Below are 6752 nucleotides of genomic sequence, written 5' to 3' on the forward strand. Positions count from 1 at the left end.
TCCCAGGTCTTTAATTTATTCCTCTGCTTCCTGTAGCCTGCTATTTATTCCATCAAGTGTATTTTTAATTTCATTTATGGTGTTCATCTCTGATTGGTTCTTTTTTATCTCTTTGTTAAGGATATCACTCATGTTCTCTACTCTTTTCCCAAGTCCAGTGAGTACCTTTACGATTATTACTTTAAATTCTCCATCAGGCACGTTACTTATATCTGTTTTGCTTAGGTCTTTTGTGTGATTTGGTCCTGTTCTTTCATTTGGGACATACTCCTCTGTCACCTCATGTTGTCTACTTCTCTGCTTCTGTGTGTTAGGAAATCAAAAGATGGAGATCTTTTGCTCTTGAAAGGAATGGCCTTATGAAGACGAGGTCCGGTAGTGCCTTGCCATGCAGTGTCTCCTGTTCCCCAGTACCCGGCACTTCAGGGAGTGTCTCCCGTGTGTGTTGCGTGTGCCCTGCTGTTGAGTCCTGGCCTCTTTTTCTTTCAGCCCAGTTGTCTGCTGTGGCTCTCTTTGCCTGTTGTGGGCAGTGTTTGGTCGCTGGCTGCGTCGGGCCTGTTTTAAAGGAGTATATTGGCCTGCTTGTGAAATACAACTTGCTGCCACCACTGCTGCCAGAACTGAGGCCACGCAAAAGGCCTGGGTCAGGAGACGGGGTGTTGCTTGAAGTCATATTCCTGAATCACACAGGAAATATTAATGGTTCATGGACTGATAGCTCTTTTATCTGACTAAGTTAGGATCGGGTCCCCTAAGAGAACTTTTGTCCCTTAGCTAGAGAGCAAAGACTTTTCTTATTCACACTGAATCTCCCGTGCTCTATATGGCAGTAGGCACAGGATAGGCATTCGGTGTTTGAGAATGAATGTACAGCCTGTTTTTTAAGGTTTCCATTTATGGATTTTTTGTGCCACAACAGAGTTAAGTGTAGTGACAGATGCAACTAGATAGCTAAAAGGAATGTCTACTTTTTGGAAAATTTTTGGAACTTTGCCAACCCTGGTTTTAGGTCAGAGTAATCAGGAAACACCTTATGGCTAAGTATACTTCTGGGCATTTTCATTCTTTGGTTAAAGGTTTCTCTTTATCATAGAATTATTTTTCTTTGGTATATTTTAATATTTGCCTGTTCCACTTATTCTGATGTGGGTCTCCTAATAGGAAGTACTCTCATTTTATTTATCTGAAAAAACTTTCACTTGTTTTCATAAAGCATACTTTCACTTAGTATTAAAATTTGGCTGCTATTTTTTATAGCACTTTGAATCTATACATTATCTTCCAACTTCCATAGTTTTGTTAAGAAGTCATCCAGGAGTTGAATTGTTGCTCCTTTCAAGATAATACACTCCTTCGTGCCTCACATGGCTGTGCCTTACCTTTGCTTTAGCTTTTAGTTTACCACAGTACGTCTAGATGTGGTTTTCTTTGGTCTGTTCTGTTTGGGGTTAGTGGTTCTTCCAAATCTGGTTTGATGTCATTAGTTTTGGAAACTTTTTAGCCAGTATTTTTACACATATTTCTTCTGTACTATTAGCTTTTCCTTCTCAGAGAAATTACATGGCCTTTTGCTTCTCTTTTGTTTTATCTAATTTGTTGTTAATGCCACTTACTGAGTTTTCCATTTCTCATATTATATACCTTTTAGTTCCAGATTTTCCATTTTAAGATTCAATTTCTAGTTTTTGGTCAAAATTCTCAATTTTTAAATTTACTTGACCATATTGCAAAATATGTTTCTGGTAGGGCCTTTATTTAGATCTCTTGTATGTTCCTAGTGTCTGTATTTTTCAGTTTACAGTTGTGTTTTATTTCCTTATGTACATGGTTATTTTCATGCCCTGATTAGTACATGTCAAAAATTATAATAAAAGTGTGTGGCCCAATATGACATTTTCTTCCTCCAGAGAAGATTTTTTTTTTTTCAACGTTTTTTATTTATTTTTGGGACAGAGAGAGACAGAGCATGAATGGGGGAGGGGCAGAGAGAGAGGGAGACACAGAATCGGAAACAGGCTCCAGGCTCCGAGCCATCAGCCCAGAGCCTGACGCGGGGCTCAAACTCACGGACCGCGAGATCGTGACCTGGCTGAAGTCGGACGCTTAACCGACTGCGCCACCCAGGCGCCCCCCTCCAGAGAAGATTTACATTTTTGGTAGGCAGCTAAGGGTAAGAGTAATCCTGGATTACAGTAATGAATTATAATTCAGAAGATTTAAAGCTGGACTTCGGTTTGTCGGAGGAACAGTTTCTAGTTAGTCATTAGCTCTAGGCCAACTCAAAGCCTTGGGGAGGGGGGGCGGGTATTCAAGCACCACCTACTTGATCCTTCTCGATACCAGTTTTGTTTCCCACTAGCACTGCATGGTTAAAAAAAAAAAAAATCTATACTTTTTCTCAGGCCCTTAGCCACTTTCTGGAATCCACAATATTCTTAAGGAATAAATTGTCCCAAATGCCAGGTTCTTTTCTGGGTTTTAGGTTTTCTCCTGACTATTGGTGCGTTATTTTCTCAATGACTTCTTTCCTCAGTACCTCTGGGCTTTCTATGACCTGTATTTCCATCCAGCATCTGAGGAAATAGATGTTGAACTGTGTAATGGATGCTGGGATGTACCACCTAGAATCCTTTTCATGAATAAGCTCTTTCCAGAGGTACCACATACACTGGCTAGTGACTGCTCGCAGCTGAATTTTTCTCTGGAAACGGCTCAGCTTATGGCAGCTGCCTTGCCTGGGAAGATAGCCTGAACTAAATGATTAGTTGAGATGGGAGTATGTCTCAGCCACAGTGACTCAATTAGGACTTCTATGAAGGGTCATTTCAGGTTTGGAACTAGAGATCTGCAAGGGACATCTGTTGAAACTTCATAATGGTTCAGCTCTTCCCTCTGCCCGGTTCTGCTTTTCTGATTTCCTTACAGGTTTTGTTTTAGAATACTTCCCAATTAATCTACTGTAGAGTTCCCGTCTGTTTCATTTGCTTTTAATATAGTCATCATATACAATTTCTTTTTTGGTTATATTTAACCCCTTTGGGGGGAGAGGAAGTTAGTGTTGGAAGAAGTAGTTCATTTGAGAGAAGTAATATAGTTTGACCTTGACAGCAGCAGTTAAGATATACTGTCTTTTGCTTCAGAGAGCAATCTTTACTTTGTTTCACATTCACTGTTTAAAACTGAGATATAATTGACATATAACATTATACTGGTTTCAGTTATAGGACATTAAGATTAGATTTTTGTACATATTGTGTGCAATGTTCACAATTCTAGCGAATATCAATTCACATACATACTTACAAATGTTCTTGTGATGAGAACTTTCACAGTCTACTCTTAGCAACTTTCAAATATACAATACAGTATTATTAACTATAGTTACCATGCTGCACATTACATCTCCATACTTTATAACTGGAAGTTTGTACCTTTTGACCGCCTTCACTCATTGCACCCAACCCCCACCTGTAACAACCACCAATCTGGTCTCTGTATCTGAGCTCAGATTTAAAAGAAAAATTAGATACCACATACAAGGGAAATCATATGGTATTGTCTTTCTCAGACTTACTTCACTTAGCATAATTTATGCCCTCAAGGTCCATCCATGTTGTTGCAAATGTCAAGATTTTTTTTTTATGGCTGAATAATATTCCAGTGTGTGTGTATGTTATAAAGCTGTTATGAACATGGTAGTGTAGACATCCTCTTGATTTAGTGTTTTTGTTTCCTTTGCATAAATACTCAGAAGCAAAACTGCTGGATCATGTGGTAGTCCTATTTTTTATTTTTTGAGGATCCTCTAATGTACTGTTTTCTATAGTGGCTGCACCAAATTACATTCTCATCTACAGTGCACAAAGAAAGGTTCCCTTTTCTCCACTCTTGGAACCTTTATTTCTTTTTGACAACAGCCATTCTAATGAATGTAAGATACTGTCTCACTGTGGTTTTGATTTACATTTCCTTGATTAGTGATGGTGAGTACCTTTTCATGTACTTGTGGCCACCTGTGTATCTTTTTGAAAAGTGTTCAAGTGCTCTACCCATTTTTAAAAAGTTCTTTTTAACATTTATTTATTTTTGAGAGACAGCAGGAGTGAGGGAGGGTCAGAGAGAGAGAGGGAGACACAGAATCCAAAACAGGTTCCAGGCTCCAAGCTGTCAGCACAGAGCCTGATGCGGGGCTCGAACTCACGAACTGTGAGATCATGACCTGAGCTGAAGTCGGACGCTCAACTGACAGAGCCACCCAGGTGCCCCTCTACCCATTTTTAAAGTTTTCTTGCTATTAAGTTGTGTGAATTCTTTGGACACTAATGCCTTACCAGATGATTTGCAAGTATTTTTTTCCCATTGTGTAGGTTGTGTTTTCATTTTGTTGGTTTCCTTTACTGTGCAGAAGCTGAATTTGATGTTATCCTATTTATTTTATTGTTGTTGCCTTTGTTTTTGGTGTCAGATCTAGAAAATCATTGCCAAGACCAATGCCAAGATTACCACCTATGTTCTAGTTTTATAGCTTTAGGTCTTACGGTCAAGTCTCAATCCAGAGTTGGTTTTTATATGTGGTAGAAGATAGTGGCCCAGTTTTTTTCTTTTTTTGCATGTAGATACCCAGTTTAACCAACACCAATTATTGAAGAGACTCTTTTCCCCATTGTATGTTCTTTTCTGTTTCTAATTTTTCTATTCTGTTTCATTGATCTGTATACCTGCTTTCGTGCTCATACCATATTATTTTGATTACTGTAGCTTTGTAATATAGTTTGAAATCAGAAAGCATGATGCCTCCAGCTCTTGTTCTCAAGATTGCTTTGGTTGGTGGCTCCTGGCTGGCTCAGTCAGTGGAGTGTGCTACTCTTGATCTTGGGGTTGTGGGTTTGAACCCCATGTGGGGTGTAGAGATTACTTGAAAATAAAATCTTAAAAAGATTGCTTGGGCTATTTGGGGTCTTTTGTGGTTCCACACAGATTTTAGGATTCTGGGAAAAATGCCACTGAAATTTAGAAAGGGATTGTACTGCTGTAGGTTACCTTGGGTAGTGTGGACGTTGTTGTAGTTTTCGGTGTATAGGTCTTCCCGTTTGGTTAAATTCCTATTTTGTTCTTTTTGATGCAAATGTAAATGGGATGAAGAAACTTCTCTGCTAGCTCATTGTTAGTGTATAGAAATACAACTATATTCTATTCTGTGTATTGATTATTGTACACTGGAACCTTACTGAACTTTATTAGTTTCAGGTTTTTTTGGTGGTCTGGCCTGGTTGTTTTACTTTTTCCAAAGTCTAATTGCTCTGGTAAGGGCTTTCAGTACTATGTTGAATAAAAGTGGGGAGAGTGGACATCTTTGTCTTGTTTCTGATCTTAGAGGAAAATCTTTGAGCTTTTCACTGAACATATCACACTTGTGATATATGGCCTTTATTAGTTGAGGTATATTCCTGCTAACCCACTTTGTTGAATTTTTATAATGGCTATTCAATTTTCAGATATCATTTCTACATCTATTAAGATGACCCTGTTTTTATCCTTCGTAATGAGATGTATGATTAATTTGTAGGTATTGCACCACCCTTGCATTCCTGGAGTAAATCCCACTTGATTATGATGTCTGATCCGTCTAATGTTAAATTTTGTTAGTGTTTTGAGGACTTTTGCACCTATGTTCATGAGGATATTGGCCTATAATTTTCTTGTGATGTCCTTTTCTAGTCTAGTACCAGGGTAATGCTGGTTTTATCAAATGAGTTTGAAGTATTCCCTCCTCTTCAATTTTCTGGAAGAGTTTGAGAAGATTAAGTATGCTTATTCAAACGTTTGGTGGAATTCACGCGTGGTGCTGTCTGGTCCTTGATTTTTGTTTACTGGGAGGTTTTTGATGACTGAGTTGATCTAACTAGTAATTTGGTCCCTTTAGATTTTGCTTCTTGATACAGACTTGGTAGGTAGTATATTTTGAGGAATTTTCCATTTCCTCTAGGTTGTCTGATTTGTTGTACTATAACTATTCACAGAAGTTGCTTATGACCCTTTGCATTTTGGTGGCGTATCAGTTGTTAACTTCCTTCTCGTGTCTGAGTTTGCATCCTTTTTCCTTACCTTAGTCCAGCTAAAGGTTTGTCAATCTTTTCAAAAAACAAGCTCTTGGTTTCATTGATCTTTTCCTGTTTTTGTTTCACATGTTTCCTCCCTGATCTTTATTCCCTTCCTTTCTACTAACTTTGGGCTTCATTTTTTTTTTTTGTAGTTCCTGGAGTTGTAAAACTAGGTTGAGAGTTTCTTTTTTTGATCTAGGCATTTACTGCTGTGAACTTCTCTTAGAGCTGCTCTTGCTGTATCCCTGAAGTTTGGGTATATTGTATTTCCATTTGTCCCAAGGTATGTTTTAATTTCTTCTTTGATCTATTGGCTGTTCAGTAGCCTGTTATCTAATTTCCACATATTTGAAAATTTTCCAGTTTGCTTCATGTAATTTTCTAATTTCATACTATTGTCAGAAAAGATACTTGGTGTTTCAATTTTCTGCAATTTATTCTCTGCCCTAGTGTGGAAATTATTTTTTATTAAAGCTTTCTGTGGTACATGTGTTGTGTGCACCTGGGAAGAATGTGTATTCTGTTACTTCTGGAGGGAATGTTCTGTACATGTCTGTTAAGGCCAAAGTCCCCTACTATTGTTGTATTACTATTTCTCCCTTTAGGTCTGTTAATATTTGCTTTATATATTTAGGTTGTGATATTTTTTTT

General features: G+C 38.1%; 1 protein-coding gene across 1 annotated transcript in view; it reads left to right on the top strand.

The window, feature by feature from the left end:
• Positions 1-6752, top strand: part of PRDM4 (PR/SET domain 4) — a 48269-nt gene that overhangs the window by 38411 nt on the left and 3106 nt on the right. The window lies entirely within an intron of this gene.

This window comes from Neofelis nebulosa, chromosome 8, assembly GCF_028018385.1.
Source record: "Neofelis nebulosa isolate mNeoNeb1 chromosome 8, mNeoNeb1.pri, whole genome shotgun sequence".
In the NCBI taxonomy this organism is placed as follows: domain Eukaryota; kingdom Metazoa; phylum Chordata; class Mammalia; order Carnivora; family Felidae; genus Neofelis; species Neofelis nebulosa.